This window comes from Geotrypetes seraphini, chromosome 7 (assembly GCF_902459505.1).
Source record: "Geotrypetes seraphini chromosome 7, aGeoSer1.1, whole genome shotgun sequence".
NCBI lineage: Eukaryota > Metazoa > Chordata > Amphibia > Gymnophiona > Dermophiidae > Geotrypetes > Geotrypetes seraphini.
In genome coordinates, this window is record NC_047090.1 from 14,674,797 (window position 1) to 14,692,472 (window position 17,676).

Consider the following 17,676-nt stretch of genomic DNA (forward strand, 5'->3'; position numbering starts at 1 on the left):
CTTCTAAGCTACGTGAATCTTTTCTTTTTTTTTTTTGTTTTAAAGTGATGTGATGACATGTTGTTGGACGACAGATATCTACGGCTCACAGATTTGCAATCTGCGAGAATCCAAGCAGTGCCAAAACTACTTGAACCTATGTCAAGGATCCAGATTCAAACTCACCAACTCGCTCTGGGCTCACTCAGCTCACTTCAAGTTGCTAGAAATAAAATCAGCTGGAAATGCAACTGAAGATTTTTTATTTTGTATACACAGAATTAAAGAAAAGAATGTCGATTGCAACCAGCCATTTTCCAGGGTATCTAAGGGGGGGGGGGGGCATCGCATCCCTGTTTGAGGGCAATTTAAACATTATGGGCCCTGTTTACTAGGCAGACTGTTAATGCAGGAGTTAACACATGCCAAGAGATAATGTGGGTACTGAACTACCAGTTAATACAGCGTTTTAACAGTTAACATATGCCCCAGGTACATTCGACAGTGTGAGCCCACCGGGACAGATAGGGAAAAATCTTTTACTTTTATATTGGTGAGAATTTGGACTGGACTTCCAGATTCTCTAAGACTGGTAGATCAATTATTTCAATTTCAAAAAAGTTTAAAAACCTGATTGTTTTCACAATAGTTAATTTGATTCTAGCTTTCGTATAGTAATTTTAAGCAATTCAGCATACTTTTTTCTAACTTTTTCCATCCATCTAATCTAACCAATTTCTGTTTTTATCCCACAGTTTGTACTTGTTATGTTTCATTTTTTTAACAAACTGTAAACCGAATCGAGCTCCTTCGGGAGTAGATTCGGTATATAAAATAAAGATTAGATTAGATTAAACCACTTAGGTTATAAGTGGTATACAGTGTTCCCCCAGTCGTTCACGGTCGGCGGTTCACGGTCCCGGTAATTCGCGGTATTTTCCAACCGCGAAACCGCCGACAAGGAGAGGGCAGCGGGAGAGGCAGGACAGAGCAGCCGGAGCGCCGTGAGTGCAGGAAATCACTCGCGGTACGCTCCGACCGCCTCTTCCTGCACTAAGTCGGGCCTTATCCAATCAGGAGCTGCTTTGACACACAGCTCCCGATTGGATAAGGTCCGACTTAGTGCAGGAAGAGGCGGTCGGAGCGTACCGCGAGTGATTTCCTGCACTTGCGGCGCTCCTGCTGCATTCTCCCACTGCCCTCTTCAGGCTTCCCCCGTGAAAAACCGTATTCGCAGTTTTTCGAGATTCACGGGGGTTCCTGGAACGGAACCCCCGCAAATATCGAGCGAGTACTGTACAGTATAAATGCTAAAATAAGTAATTGCTGCATTAAAAATGTATGCATTTCACAAGCAATAAAGGAGGGTGTGAGTTCACAATTCAGGTACATCTGTTACTGCAAAGGATTCAGATGACTGGCCTATGAGGTTTCAGATTTAGGACTTATGAATTACCTTTTTATTTTCGGACCTGTGTACAACGCCTTATATTGGCTAGTACAATGGCTGAAAATGGAACTTCAAATGAACCAATGGCAAGTCAATAGTTCCTTTTTCAGTCTATAGTCATTGTAAAGTTATGCACCTTGGCAGCAGAAATCCATGCAGTACTTACACTCTGAATGGTGAGACCATAACAAGAGCTGCTGCAGAACGGGACCTAGGAGTAGTCATTAGTGAAGATATGAAGACTGCCAATCAAGTAGAGAAAGCTTCATCTAAGGCTAGGCAAATGCTGGGATGCATCCGAAGAAGTTTTGTCAGCCGGAAGCCCAAAGTTGTAATGCCGTTGTATAGGTCCATGGTGAGACCTCATCTGGAATATTTTGTTCAGTTTTGGAGGCCACATTATCAAAAGGATGTGCTGAGAGTGGAGTTGGTTCAGCGAATGGCCACCAGGATGGTCTCAGGACTCAATGATCTCCCATATGAGGAACGTCTAGGTAAGTTGCAGCTATACTCTCTCGAGGAACGCAGAGAGAGGGGAGATATGATAGAGATGTTCAACTATGTAACTGGCCGTATTGAGGTAGAAGAAGATATCTTTTTCCTTACAGGACCTACGGCAACAAAAAGGCATCCGTTGAAATTCAGGGGTGGGAGATATCATAGCAACACTAGGAAGTATTTCTTCACCGAAAGGGTGGTTGATCATTAGAATGATCTTCCACTCCAGGTAATTGAGGCAAGCAACGTGCTCGATTTTAAGAAAAAATGGGACAAGCATGTGGGTTCACTTCGAGGAAGTGCTTAGGGGAGAGGGTACTTAGAGTGGGCAGACTTGTTGGGCCAATGGCCCTTTTCTGCTGTAATATTCTATGTTTCTATGTTACAAAACATTCACATTATGGAAAATATGCACACATAGCCCCAAATTCTGTATAACACACCTAAGGTTGTACGTGCATCTTGGCGTACAAAGCACAACTTAATTAATAAATTGGCTTAATCAACACTGATAATTGGTCAATAACACTTCAGAATTGATGCTAATTGGCACTAATTGAAAGTTACATGCACAACTCGGAAAGCGCAATTTTATAAAAAGTATACGCCAGTTGCAGTGCGTGAATCTGAAAAGGGGACATAAGAACATAAGAAGAGCCTTACTGGGTCAGACCAATGGTCCATCAAGCCCAGTAGCCCGTTCTCACAGTGGCCAATCCAGGTCACTAGTACCTGGCCAAAACCCAAGGAGTAGCAACATTACATCATCTCAAAGGATAGCAAGATTCCGGAACCCCAATGAGAGCAACATTCCAGAGCTGAGATTGTGATGTCATAATGCCTCAGTCCACAGAACCTCAGAGACAACCTCATCGGTGACGTTACAATGGCTTAATTGTCCTATACATGACTCACGTAAGAACATAAGAATAGCCATACTGGGTCAAACCAATGGTCCATCAAGTCCAGTAGCCCGTTCTCACAGTGACCAATCCGGGTCACTAGTACCTAGCCAAAACCCAAGGAGTAGCAACATTCCATGCTACCGATCCAAGGCAAATGCTTCCTTCGAAGCGAGTCCCTTCCTAATCTATTTCCATTTCCCTTTATCTCCTTTTATTTCCTTCCACAAAAAAATCTACAATACAAGCGTGTTTTCCACTCCATTTTCACCTTCCTAGGCGTAAAAACTTGGAGTGACCTTACTGAAATGACCAGGATGGAACCTAACCACATCAAATTCCGGAAGAAACGGAAAACTCATCTATTTGACATCTAATTATTGGTATCCTCTTCTCCTCCTGTATCTTCCTGCCCTCCATTGTCCTCCCTACCCTCTTCTAACCCCTTCCTCTGTAATGTCGCCAAGAGCTTGTATAGGTATATGTGACGCACAAATGGAACAAATGTTCCTTTTTTTAAAAAATTTTATTTTATTTTATAAATTATATAAATTGTATTTCTACCCTTTACCTATTTGTTCCAGTTTGTATCAATAGAACATAATGATTAGTCTGTATAATTTTGTCTCATTTGTATTTATCATCCCTGGCTTTTATTGTATATTAGAATTATGTAATATGCATTGAAATATTTGATATTGCGTAAAATCAAAATTTATTAAACTTGAAACAAAATTAATTTTCTCTCTCGATGTATTTACTAACTTTCCTTCCCCTATTTACCCTCTCGTCTCATGTACATTAATGCATAAATATGTCCCTTTTTCTTTTTAACCATAGATACAATATTATTTTATCTAATTTAAGACTTTTTATTTTTTTAAAATTTTATCTTACTGTTAACCGTTTAGCCATTTACTTGATAAATGGGATATCAAAAATAAAGAAATTTGCATACCTTTTAGAATCGGACTAAGCGTAGTGAGGGTGAGCGGCTCCCGGGGCGCCACTGCCACACGCACGCAACCCCTTCACCGTGCCTTTTTAACTGTGGCACGAGCAACCGCCAGCTTATGGGCCGTGGCTGCTTCAGTGCTCTCTCTCTGACGTCACTTTCTAGGTGCGGATCCCGGAAGTGACATCAGAGAGAGCACCGAAGCCGACACGGGCAGCAAGTTGGTGGCTATTTGCGCCGAACTTAAAAAAGTACGGGGGAAGATTAGGGGCACGCCCACTGCAGAGGGAGGAGTGGGAAGGGGGGTGGAGAGGAAGGGGCGGTGCTCCAAGCAAGATGGCGCCCCCCCCCAATAAGCTATGAATAGTTAGGTTTTTTTTAAATGAGGGATTAATCGAAAAAGACATTTTGGGGTCTAGCATACAACCGTATGCATGTTCTGGCTATTTGGCGGAATGTTGTTTTTTTAATTAAAAATATTAACAGTACATTCCCATAACATGGAAAAGATAAAATACCAGACTGCAGATGTGTACAAGATGCAGGCAAAATTTATTGTGACAAATATATATATATAAAAACCTTTTTACCAAACAAGGGACTCAACATGGTCCGTGTTTCGCACAAACCTTCGTCAGGGGTCCATGGTAAAAAAAGGTTTGAGAAATATGCCACAAAAAATGTAGAATAAACTATCATAAACCAAAATGTCCAATGCGCCGAGAATCGCCAACTGCTGTAAAGCTTTTTTTTTTACTTTTGAGACGCTTTACAGCAGTTGGCGATTCTCGGCGCATTGGACATTTTGGTTTATGATAGTTTATTCTACATTTTTTGTGGCATATTTCTCAAACCTTTTTTTACCATGGACCCCTGACGAAGGTTTGTCCGAAACACGGACCGTGTTGGGTCCCCTGATTGGTAAAAAGGTTTATATATATATATTTGTCACGATAAATTTTGCCTGCATCTTGTACACATCTGTAGTTTGCTTTGCTTGTTTCCATTTGGTGTTTTTTCTGCAGATAAGGTTGGACCCCTCCTTCCCTTTTTGTGTTGCTTTGTGAAAGATAAAATACCACAATATAATGAAGCGTGTAAGAAACACATAATTCTATGCTATAGCATGTATTACAGGAAGAAAAAGGATCAAATGATTAAAAGGAACGAAAACCAGGTGAAAAGAACTTTCCCATCTATTCAGGTGCTGATTATATTATGGGGACTTTATATAAAACTGTGGTTACCACTAACTGAATGTCAACTGGGACCCACATAACATTTTCCTTTAAAAAGACCCCCTGATTCCCTTCCCAGCATCTGAAAAATTTCTCTCCTTCCCTCCCCCTTCCTCAGCCCACCACCATTCAGAACTCCCCTCCCGAACATTCCCCCAAACACCCCTGCACTTTAGGTAGGTCCCTGGGCCTACCTGATATCCCTGGTGGTCCAGTGGGATTAGTCAGCGCAAGAGTGACACCTTCTCACTCCTGCCCCTTGTGGCTGCCCCTGGAAAATGGTTGCCATGATCTCTCGCAGTAGCCTCATAGGCATTTTCCTATGGCAGCCACAAGGGGGCAGGAGCAAGTGGGCTTTACTCCTGCCCCCATTGTCCCCACTCTGACCAGCAGACTACAGGGGGATTGGGGAATGGGGTATGTTCAGAGGAGTTCTGAATGGTGACAGATTGGGGGGATTTTTCAGAGGCAAGTAGGGGTTCAAACAAGATAAAGACTCCCTTTTATCAAACCACGGTAGAGCTCTTTACTGCAGACTGGAAAGGTAAGAACATAAGAATTGCCAGACTGGGACATACCAAAGGTTAATCAAGCCCAGTATCCTGTTTCCAACAGTGGCCAACCCAGAAATCCAAATAGAAGCAACATTCCGGAGCTGAGATTGTGATGTCATAATGCCTCATTCCACCAATGCCTAAGAGCCAACCTCATCAGTGATGTCACAATGGCTTCATTGTTCTAAACTCACATAAGAACATAAGAATTGACGTACTGGGACAGACTGAAGGTCCCAGTATCCTGTTTCCAACAGTGGCCAACCCAGGTCCCAAGTACCTGGCAGAAACCCAAAGAGTAGCAACATTCCAGAGCTGAGATTGTGAGGTCATAATACCTCATTCCACCAATGCCTAAGAGCCAACCTCATCAGTGATGTCACAATGGCTTCATTGTTCTATACTCACATAAGAACATAAGAATTGATGTACTGGGACAGACAGAAGGTCCCAGTATCCTATTTCCAACAGTGGCCAACAGGTCCCAAGTACCTAGCTAGATCCCAAGTAGTAAAACAGATTTTATGCTGCTTATCCTAGGAATAAGCAGTGGATTTTCCCAAACCATCTCAATAAATGTACCATGTTCTTATGGTACATTATTGAGATGGTTTGGGAAAATCCACTCTAGCACCCGTTAATGTAACGGGCTTAAACACTAGTAAGAACATAAGAAATGCCTTCACCGAATCAGACCCTTGGTCCATCCAGTCCGGTGATCCGCACACGCGGAGGCCCAACTAGGTGCTTCATAATGAGACCTTGTTTACCTGTATCCCTCAATGTGATTTGCAAGGAGGTATGCATCCAACTTGCCCTTGAATCCTATAATGGAGGTCTCCGTCACAACCTCTTCCGGGAGAGCGTTCCAAGCGTCCACCACTCGCTGTGCGAAACAGAACTTCCTGACATTTGTCCTGGGCCTGTCGCCTCTCAACTTCAGTACATGACCTCTCGTCCGAGTCACATTTGACAACGTGAAAAACGATGCATCTTGCTGGATTTTATCTAGTCCTTTTAGTATTTTAAACGTCTCTATCATATCTCCACGCATTCTTCTTTTCTCCAGAGTGAACAAGCTCAGTTGATTGGACGTCGGCAGTGGTGTAGCATGATTTGATAAAAGGGGCCAAAAGAATTATGCCAGCCCTGATGAATATTCAACCAGACCCCCCTTAACATAGGTCAACAAGCTTTAAGACCTACTGAATATGTTTTAATAGAAGATCAGTGGATATCAGATATGACTGACATGAAGATGTTTATTGATCACATAGCACAGTTGACCTGCAGTCAACCTTAAACAAGTCGAGACATACATGTGTTAAATCTTTAGGTATTTCAGAAATGGTTTCTAAGTGGAACTATAAAATTTTTATGCTTATGAAAAAATGCCAGGACCAGATTTTTTTCACATAAACAGCAGACACCAAATGAAGCATAAACCTCTGGAGAGCCATACCTGGATGGTCGTGCTGCTAATTTATTATGGATAAATAATGCTCAAGGGTCTAGTTTATAATGAATTTCCCTCTCTTTGCTGCCTACAGGGGAAGCACTTGAAACCTCAGGTCCCAGGCGGTGCTTAAGAATTCCAAAAGCTATTGGAACAATTGTTTCCATATCAGCCAGCTTTGCTGTGCAACTCACTGACCCTGATTTCTAGGACCTGTAGAGACGACGTGTCTTTCCATTAGATGTTGGTTATAAGTAGTCAGAAAACAAAATAAGATGATATCTTTTTTATTGAACTAGCAACACATTTCTTGATTAGCTTTCGAAGGCGTTACCTTCTGATCAGAAGCTAATCAAAAAATGTGTTAGTCAAATAAAAAAGGTATTGTTTTATTTTTTTACTGTTTTTTTTTTCTATTAAGTACCTATAAAAGTGAACTAAAATAGGCAGATGCATAACCGAATGCCGCGCAACAAATGATCCAACGCCCAGTGGCGTAGGAAGGGGGCGGGGGGGGGGCAGTTCACCTTGGGCGCCGGACTTGTGCCCAGGAGGTGACGTCAGAGGAAGAGCTGACACTGGCATGAGCAGCAGGTTGGGGGTTGCTGCTCGCGCCCTGAATGTTCAAGAGGTGCGAGGGAAGGGAAGGGGCGCAGGCGCGCGTGGCAGGAACGGGCTGACAAAGGAGCAGATGGGGTGTGGTGGGGCAGAGAAGGGGGCGGGGAGAAGCACCTCCACCCTAGGCACCTTTCACCCTTGCTACACCACTGCCGACGTCCAATCAATTCCTAGGGGCGTCGGAGCTTTTGCTGCGCCAGCTTGCGCTGCGGGCTTTTGTAAAAGAGGGGGATAACCACCACACCGCTTTGCATTAGATGTTGAGTGGGGGTAAGTGGACAATACTCAGACTGGAAAAGCATCAGGGTTCGATGCTTGGCCCCGTGCCCTTCAACATATTTATAAACGACCTGGAAATTGGTACGACGAGTGAGGTGATTAAATTTGCAGACGATACGAAGTTATTCAGAGTAGTAAAGACGCAGGAGGATTTCAAAGACCTGCAACGTGACATAAACACGCTTGAGTAATGGGCTGCGACATGGCAAATGAGGTTTAATGTGGATAAGTGTAAGATGAAGCATGTCGGTAACAAAAATATTATACTTGAATACAGGATGTACGGTGCAGTACTCAGAGAGACCCCCCCAGGAAAGAGACTTGGGAGTACTGGTCGAGAAGTCGATGAAGCCATCCGCGCAATGCGTGGTGGTGGCGAAAAGGGCAAACAGAATGCTAGGAATGATTAAGAAGGGGATCACAAACAGATCGGAGAAGGTTATCATGCCGCTGTATCGGGCCAAGGTACGCCCTCACCTGGAATACTGTGTCCAGCACTGGTCGCTGTACATGAAGAAGGACACCATACTACCCGAAAGGGTCCAGAGATGAGCGACTAAAATGGTGAAGGAGCTGGAGGAGTTGCCGTACAGTGAGAGATTGGAGAAACTGGGCCTCTTCTCCCTTGAAAAGAGGAGACTGAGAGGGGACATGATCGAAACATTCAAGGTACTGAAGGGAATAGACTTAGTAGAGAAAGACAGGTTGTTCACCCTCTCTGAGGTTAGAAGAATGAGAGGGCACTCTCTAAAGTTGAAAGGGGATAGATTCCGTACAAACATAAGGAAGTTCTTCTTCACCCAGAGAGTGGTAGAGATCTGGAACGCTCTTCCGGAGGCTGTTATAAGGGAAAACACCCTCCAGGGACTCAAGACAAAGTAGATAAAGACAGATTGTTCACCCTCTCCAAGGTAGAGAGAATGAGAGGGCACTCTAAGGTTAAAAGGGGATAGATTCCATACAAACGTAAGGAAGTTCTTCTTCACCCAGAGAGTGGTAGAGATCTGGAACGCTCTTCCGGAGGCTGTTATAGGGGAAAACACCCTCCAGGGACTCAAGACAAAGTAGATAAAGACAGATTGTTCACCCTCTCCAAGGTAGAGAGAATGAGAGGGCACTCTAAGGTTAAAAGGGGATAGATTCCATACAAACGTAAGGAAGTTCTTCTTCACCCAGAGAGTGGTAGAGATCTGGAACGCTCTTCCGGAGGCTGTTATAGGGGAAAACACCCTCCAGGGACTCAAGACAAAGTAGATAAAGACAGATTGTTCACCCTCTCCAAGGTAGAGAGAATGAGAGGGCACTCTAAGGTTAAAAGGGGATAGATTCCATACAAACGTAAGGAAGTTCTTCTTCACCCAGAGAGTGGTAGAGATCTGGAACGCTCTTCCGGAGGCTGTTATAGGGGAAAACACCCTCCAGGGATTCAAGACAAAGTTAGACAAGTTCCTGCTGAACCAGAACTACGCAGATAAGGCTAGACTCAATCAGGGCACTGGTCTTTGACCTAAGGATCGCCGCGGGAGTGGACTGCTGTGCACGATGGACCACTGGTCTGACCCAGCAACGGCAGTTCTTATGTTCTTCACTACAAGGTGATGAGGATGTGGATGTGCTCAGAGAGGAAGGATCGGATTTCCTCTATTTAATGTTTTCTACTAAACGGTTTACCTCATTCTATGAATATAATCTTTGCTATATATATACAGTGGTACCTTGGTTTACGAGCATAATTCGTTCCAGAAGCATGCTCGTAAACCAAATTACTCGTATATCAAAGCAAGTTTCCCCATAGAAAGTAAGGGAAACTCGCTTGATTCGTTACCCCCCTGCTCCGAGGCCAGTGGAGAGAGCAGGAACTAAGGCCTTGAGCGTGCGCAGATGCTCAAGGCCCAGCAAAAAGGACGACAGATCTTCGGGCACCGGCACCGGCATGTCCTATGCGTTGGGGCCGGGTGCCAGATGGGGGGTAAGTAATGTGTTCGGGTGGGTGATGGGTACGAGGAGGATGTCGGATCGCGCAGGGGGTGCTCGTACATCGAGGCAAGCTCGGTTTCTGAGGCGCTGATTTTGCGAATGTTTTGCTCGTCTTGCAAAACACTCGCAAACCGATGCACTCTTAAGCCGAGGTGCCACTGTATATACTTTATAGAATGGACACCTACGTGCATGCAATAAACTGGGGAGGTTGTGTGTGCTTCAGTACAGGTGTAACTTTGTATCAAAGATTTCCAAGTGAAGCTACCGTATTTGCCGGCGTATAAGACAACTGGGCGTATAAGACGACCCCCCAACTTTTACAGTTAAAATATAGAGTTTGTTATATACTCGCCATATAAGACTACCCCTTCTTCCGCACACCTTCTGCACAACAAATAAAACTTAAAAGAACATCAGAATTTATTTCAACAATTTTAATTAATTCACTAAAGCTGAATAGAACAATAAACCCATGGGAGCTGCCATGCTATTTGTTTTCTAAACTGTTAACCAAACTGAAACTGTCAATGATAGAAGGAAGATAACACATAGAGGGAGAGAGCAAGTGCCGGGCAAGTCCCTAGCAAGTTTGCTGGCATGACAGTTTCCCTTTAAAAGCCTTCAAAAGCCTCCTGTTCGCCCCCGCAACTTCCTTAAGGGCTAGACTCCACACACGGCCGCATGTGCGAGAGACGTAGTAAAGAGAAAAGGGGTGGGGCCAGAGCGCCGCTGCTTCCCGCTGCGCAGGATGAAGGAGCTGGCACCCTTGTCACACTGATGTCCCGCCATGGCCCCGCTGATGTCCCGGCAGGTTTACTAGTACCGTAAGCACCGTAAGGAGGTAAGGAAGGAGATGTTAGGGCATGTAAAGTAAGGGCATGTAAACAGTACCCGGCGTATAAGACGACCCCCGACTTTGGGGAGGATTTTAAGGTACTGAAAAATCGTCTTATACGCCGGCAAATACGGTAATTTGGAATGCTGCTTATGTGCATATGTTCCCTTTGTAAAAGCAGTGATAAATGTATGCACCCTGTAGCCGTACTCAAGAAGCGTCATACTCACTGCGCAATCGTGGAAAATCCGGTTGAACATTCCACAATAGTAAAGTTCTCTCAGAGCAACAGGCTTAGAAGCTACACAGAGCCCCCCCTAGAGCAAGCAAATGTCCCCTTCTTGCAGAATCAGCATGGAGAAGCCAAAGCTCTCACTGAGCTGAATGGGCTTACCACGGAGAGTTAATGGACTTGCTTTAATGGATCGCAGACATCGGAGCGCAAGAAGCCTTATGATTTATTTATGATTCAACATTTATAGATCACTGCTTTTAAGCTCAAAACGGTTTACGGTACAGCGCTTAAAAACATCATATCATTAATAAATATGTTAATACTCCTCCTCCCCTCCCAGCTTTCTAGGTCTAGGGGTAGCAGATTTAAAACAAACCGGAGAAAATGTTTCTTCACACAACTCTAGAATTCGTTGCCGGAGAATGTGATAAAATCCATTAGATTAGCAGGGTTTAAAAAAGGCTTGGATAATTTCCTAAAAGAGAAATCCATAGGCCATTATTGAGGTGGCTTGGGGAAATCCGCTGCTTATTCCTAGGATAAGCAGCACAAAATCTGTTTTACTACTTGGGATCTAGTTAAGTACCTGGGATCTGTTGGAAACAGGATACTGGGCTTGATGGACCTTCGGTCTGTCCCAGGACGTCAATTCTTATGTTCTTTTGTGAGCCAAGTAAAGGACAATTAAGTCATTGTGACATCACTGATGAGGTTGGCTCTTAGGCATTGGTGGAATGAGACATTATGACATCATAATCTCAGCTCTGGAATGTTGCTACTCTTTGGGTTTCTGCCAGGTACTTGGGACCTGGGTTGGCCAGTGTTGGAAACGGGATACTGGGCTTGATGGACTTTTGATCTGTCCCAGAATGGCAATTCTTAGGTTCTTACATCACAATTTCAGCTTCAGTTACCAGACACTAAAACTAGATCTGACATGGGGGACATTTTTTCCCCGTTCCCGCAGGAACTCAATTTCCCCATTCCGTCCCTGTGAGTTTTGCCGCTGTCCCTGTCCCTGCCCCATCCCTGTAAGCTCAGCCTTAACCGCACAAGCCTCAAACCCTTATGATTTAAAAGTGTTGTAGGCTTGTGCAGATGAAGACAGAGCCTGCAGGAATGGGGCGGGGACAGGAAAAGAACTCGCCAGGATGGGACGGGAAAATGAGTTCCAATGGGGACGGGGGAAAAATTTGTCCCCGTGTCATTCTCTAACTAAAACTTCACAAATTTCTGTGTTTAATTTTAGGGAGGATCACATATGCCTAAATGATATCAGTCAAATGTGTAACTGACAATATTCTAAAACTTTAGCAAAGTGGTCTCAAACTCGCAGCCCGCCAGGTCCTATTTTGAGGCCCTCGGTATGTTTATCCTAATCACAAAAGTAAAATAAAAGAGTTTCTTGATTTTATGTCTCTTTAGTTATAAATGACAATATTATTATTAAGACTTAGCCAAAACTATAAAGAGTTTTACCTCATGCAAAATTGTCATTTCTTTAATAAGACATTAACTATTTTTTCTGAGGCCCTCCAAGTACCTACAGACCCTAAATGTGGCCCTGCAAAGGGTTGGAGTTGGAGACCACTGCCTTAACTGTATCCATGACATCCTGTTTCTCTTTGGGAAGCAGAGCCGAGATTGTGATGTCATAATGCCTCATTCCACCAATAAGAGCCAACCTCATCAGTGATGTCACAATGGCTTGATTATCCTGTTCTCCCCTCTGCCCTCCAACCCAGCCAGCTGATTAACTGTTTCCCTTTAACTCAGTGGTCTCACACTCACGGCCCACCAGGTCCTATTTTGAGGCCCTCGGTATGTTTATCCTAATCACAAAAGTAAAATAAAACAGTTTCTTGATCAGATGTTTCTTTAGCTATAAAATTACAATATTATTATTAAGACTTAGCCAAAAGGAAAGATTTATAAACTATAAAGAGTTTTACCTCATGCAAAATTTTCATTTCTTTAATAAGACATTAACTTTTTTTCTGAGGCCCTCCAAGTACCGACAAATCCAAAATGTGGCCCTGCAAAGGGTTTGAGTTGGAGACCACTGCTTTAGCACAAACATGTTGGCCACACCCCTGACATATCCACATGCTCTGTGCAGTTTGGGAATATATGATTTATTTTATGCACTCAGCAAACCGATCATGTACCGATCGATTTGCGACCCCTTTGCGACACGATTTCCCTCTGGCCAGATTCACTAACCTCTGCTGCGATCCGCACATGCAAATGAGGGGAACGGCATGCAAAGTAGGCAGGGACCCAATTCACAAAACAAATTTTGCGATCCAACTGGGCTGGCCGATCAACCCAAGAAGCGACTGCTGGGGACCAGTAACAAATGTTCTTTCCGACTCTCCTGCTCCATTGCCGCCCTGCTCTCTGCTGCCCCGAATCTTTCCTGCCTGCCGCCCTGCTCTCCCCTGAATCTCCGCCCGAATCTCTCCTGCCTGCCGCCCTGCTCTCCCCTGAATCTCCGCCCGAATCTCTCCTGCCTGCCGCCCTGCTCTCCCCTGAATCTCCGCCCGAATCTCTCCTGCCTGCCGCCCTGCTCTCCCCTGAATCTCCGCCCGAATATTTCCTGCCTGCCGCCCTGCTCTCCCCTGAATCTCCGCCCGAATCTCTCCTGCCTGCCGCCCTGCTCTCCCCTGAATCTCCGCCCGAATCTCTCCTGCCTGCCGCACTGCGAGCCCGTGGTTTTAACCCGTAGGTTCTCAGCGGGTTAAAACCACGGGCTCGCTGGGCTACAAAAGTAAAATAAAAGTTAAAAAAACGCCAGGCGAGTCGGGGCCCAAAAAAAAACCCACCCCCAAAACAGGACACAAAAACCGCATGCGCAGACCATCTGCAGGGAAAGCAGATCGTGCGGGCAGAGGGGGGCATTCCTCCGATCGCCCTCATTAGAATTTTTTGATGTTGTGAATTGGTCGGCCCTTCTGGAATCGGCCACGGATCGGCCACAGAAGTCAAGGTTAGTGAATCTAGCCCTAAGAACATAAGAAGCGCCATCTCCGGATCAGACCTTCGGTCCATCTAGTCCGGCGATCCGCACACCCGGAGGCCCTGCCAGGTGTGCACCTGGCGTAATTTTTAGTCATCCATATCCTTCTATGCCTCTCGTAAGGAGATGTGCATCTAGTTTGCTTTTGAATCCTAGGACGGTCGATTCCGCAATAACCTCCTCTGGGAGAGCATTCCAGGTGTCAACCACTCTCTGCGTGAAGCAGAACTTCCTGATATTTGTCCTGAACTTGTCCCCCCTTAGCTTCATTCCGTGTCCTCTTGTCCGTGTCAAATTGGACAATGTAAATAGTTTTTTCTGCTCTATTTTGTCGATTCCTTTCAGTATTTTGAAGGTCTCGATCATATCCCCTCGCAGTCTCCTCTTCTCGAGGGAGAACAATCCCAGTCTCTTAAGTCGTTCCTCGTATTCCAAGTTCTCCATACCTTTTATTAGCTTCGTTGCTCGTCTCTGCACCCTCTCCAGCAGTTTTATATCCTTCTTTAGGTTGGGAGACCCATGTTGTACGCAGTATTCCAAGTGGGGTCTGACCATTGCTCTATAAAGGTTATCGATTTACAGCTACATGCAGCCAGTAACTGCAAATTAGCGGCAATTAGCACATAATTTTACAATTCCATTAAACATAGAACTGCAAGATTATAGAATGAAGGTATTAATGTTCTATCTAAATAAATATAGGGCTCTTTTTACGAAGTCGCGTTAGCAATTTAACGCACGTAAGCTGCGCTAGCCCCTACCGCCTCCTCTAGAGCAGGCGCTAGTTTTTCGGCTAGCGCAGGGGTTAGCGCGTGACGAAGAGTCCCGTGCGTTAAAGCCGCTAACGCGGCTTACTAAAAGGAGCCCATAGTGCAGTTATGGAGGGCTGCCTGAATCCTAGCGAATTATACTCTGAAAAGCAGTTCTCCGTTAATATTTTTTAGAGCCTAGAGGTAAGGAAAGCAGAGCCAGATGAAGACGACAATCCAGGAGAGCCCCAAGTCCCTCTTTAGTGCCGCAACCGCAAGACCTCAGTCAACCGTGAACTGCAACCTGAGTTCCATCTCCGACAGAGAAATTATTAGTCACACAATGGCATGAATGTGCCAAAGACCAGTAGAAGAAAGGGAAGTCAGAATGCCATGGAAAATTCCAGAGGAAAGTGAGACTTCTCGTCTTGGAATGATTGATGGGGCTTCTTGCAAAGAATGTCTCAACTCCGTTTTTCCATTAGAAGATACGTCCCTGCGGGCAGCAACCTTCATATCCCTCACAGCTATCTCAGTACTTCTGACAGCGACCCGGTGCTTTATAGTTTTCAGCTTTACATGCGCAATAATTTCCATAAGGTTTTTGGACAGCAGGTGGCAAGCATGGCCAACTTTTAATGATCTGTATGAAAGATGAGGAGTTTCTGCAGTACCTGAAGCCACTGTGTGTGTCTGCTTTTTATTTGTTTTCTTCTCACTGGAGGTTGCGGACGATATGGAGGGGGTATTACATTTCCAGAACTGGTCGAGTCCATGACTTTGGAACACTCGGTCGGCTACTAGATGTGAACGTTTAATAGCCTCGTAAATCCCCCAGACTGAAATTTGGCAGCTTCAGATGCAATTTGAGTCTGACCTGGAGAGGCACATGCTGTTTGCTATGTTCCTGTAATCGGGAAAGGGGTAAAAGACGGACCTTATGGACCTCGCAGATCTAAACCCGCATGTCCATAAAAATCTGAGGTCCGTGTCATTTGGACTGTTTATGAAGGAGTGGCCTAATGGTTACAGCTATAGCCTCAGCACCATGAAGCTGCAGGTTCAAGCCCAGTGCTTCTCCTTGTGACCTTAGGCAAGTCACTTAACCCTTCGTTGCCCCAGGTATGTTAGGTAGATTGTGAGTTCCTGAAAGTAAAACAGCAACCTCCATTGATAGACAGTATATAAATAACTAATAACCTTGGATAGACAAAAGGATCTTAAAGCGATGTCATTGGTGGGTGAGCACACTGTCTCCCTACCAATGGCGTAGTAAGAGGGGGGCAGGGGATCCGTACCGCTCTGGGTTCCATATCAGTGGGGGTGCTGGCACCTTTCCGCCCCACCACACCACGCTCGCACCATCCCTCCCCCCACCCTCTATCTCTTCTGCTAGTTGCTCATGCCAGCCTGGTTCCCCTCTGAATCACTTCCGGGTCACAGAGCCAGGAAGTGACATCAGAGGGAAATCCAACACCGGCGCAAGGAGCATGCTACAGAAGCCACTCGCGCTGGCAAAGATTTAGAGGTATGGGGGAGGGAGAGTGTGAATGTGGAGTGGGGGCGGGAAGGAGCAGAGGGGTGAAGAAGGAGCGGGGGGTGCGGAGCATAGAGGAGGGCGCGGAGGTGGGCGCCTCCTACCCTTATTATGCCACTGCTCCCTACAGCAGGAAGCACTTACAAAGTGTTTGACTGGACTCAGATGGGATATCAGTGTACATATTGTCACCGTGCGTCACTAGGCCAGGCCGGGCCCAAGCGGATATGGCCGAGAGAGCCCAGAGCACACGGCGCTGACCAAGCGGCTAATCAGTTCCCAATTGGAATGGTGGATCAAGTAATAAAAAACACCTGGATTGATTCCAACTTAAAGTACTTTATTCCTTCAGGAACTTCAATTTTCAGAAAAACCCCAAAAAACATTCATGGCTCAAAAGGAAAACTGGGCTTTCAAAAATAGATTCCAAAATGGCCTCCCTTGGCCTGTGTTCCTCCTGGTCCACTCAAACTTCTTACACCAAGGAACGTTTACAACTCCCAGAACTATATTCAACTGGTTCCCCAAAATGCTTTCATACAGTTTCTATTCAAAATTGTTCCTGGCAGCGTCAGACTGGATCTTGCCTCTGAGCTCGTCTGACTGCAGAGCCTAGGGCAGAAGGGGCCTTCTCCCGCTGGTTGTGGTCCCTTCCCAGAGGACCCACAATCCAGCCAAAAAGAAAGAAAAAGACCAAAAGACCACTGCCAGTGCGCATTAAAGCACTATAGCAAATTTTCCCAAACTTGGGTTTACTTGGACAGCCAGCCCCATTTACTTCTTTATCTGACTTGCAAACAGTTTCAAATTCTAAGTTTTGCTATATGGCAAAATTTCAGCATTACCTTAGTTCAATCAAAGTTAGTTTCCACTTCACACAGGTCAGTTCCAGCACTTCCTTCACTAAAGTCCATGACTTCCTCAGGATCTAAATACTCATCATTCTCAATCAGAAAATCTTCCAACATTTCAGTATCAAAAGGATTAGTTCTGGCCTGTGTGTTCGGTTGAGTATGCTGCTTCGAGTCCTAGGAACTAGTCTTCCTTCAATACCCTGCTTCCACTCCAGCTTGGGTTGGTTCAGTGGCTGCCTCCTTTAAGGATCATGAGCGGCGTTGCTTGTTCCTGGCTAAAATGGAGACTAGAAAGCTCTTGGTGTCACCTTGAACTGGGTCCCCCATGAATGTTATGAGTTGTCTTGTAAACATTTCCCCTAGAAACACTATTCCCAGTACTACTAGTTCCATCTGCACTTTGTTCCCCCTTCCTTAATTCAGGTGAAAACAAATAGGTATTTTCCTGCTCATGACTGAACTTTCCCTGACTGGTTCTAGTTCTGGGTTGAGGTGTTGGTAGGGCTCTTCCACTTTGGGACAGTATTTTCCCTTGCCT

General features: G+C 45.1%; 1 protein-coding gene across 1 annotated transcript in view; it reads right to left on the reverse strand.

Moving 5' to 3' along the window:
- Positions 1 to 17,343, reverse strand: part of TSPAN8 (tetraspanin 8) — a 68,393-nt gene extending 51,050 nt beyond the window's left edge. The window contains exon 1 of the mRNA XM_033952848.1: positions 17,130 to 17,343. The gene's annotated coding sequence lies outside the window, so the exon portion shown is untranslated. The remainder of the gene's footprint in view (positions 1 to 17,129) is intronic.
- Between the last annotated feature and the right edge of the window lie 333 nt (positions 17,344 to 17,676).